Source organism: Chrysochloris asiatica, unplaced genomic scaffold (assembly GCF_000296735.1).
Source record: "Chrysochloris asiatica unplaced genomic scaffold, ChrAsi1.0 scaffold00041, whole genome shotgun sequence".
Taxonomy (NCBI): domain Eukaryota; kingdom Metazoa; phylum Chordata; class Mammalia; order Afrosoricida; family Chrysochloridae; genus Chrysochloris; species Chrysochloris asiatica.
In genome coordinates this window covers 10972477-10972866 of record NW_006408559.1, presented here as the reverse complement: position 1 = coordinate 10972866, position 390 = coordinate 10972477, and positions in this window count along the sequence as shown.

Below are 390 nucleotides of genomic sequence, written 5' to 3'. Positions count from 1 at the left end.
GTGCAGAAGCGTTACTTGGGAGCTCCACTTTCTGATGATTATCTTCTCGTATCAACTCCCCGATGTGCTGTCTTATTTCCCCACACCCCAGGTTTTTGCCACCCCCTTTCTTACATCTCGTGCATTTGGTCTTTACTCTCCAAATGTGGAATTCATTTGTCAAAGCAGAGGTTTGATCTATCTCTGTGTCTCTGCCCCAAATGCCTAGGTATTTGTTGATCGTGACACTTCTTTCTTCTGACTCCACCTCTGGTTTTCTTTAGGAAAACTCCCAAATGTCTCCATTATCTGTAGACTCTAGTCTCACATTTTGGGGAATGTGTACTGAAAGGAATAATCTCAGCACAGTCTTGTGTGGGAAGGAGATTGAAGAGCTTTGTGCTATTTTGG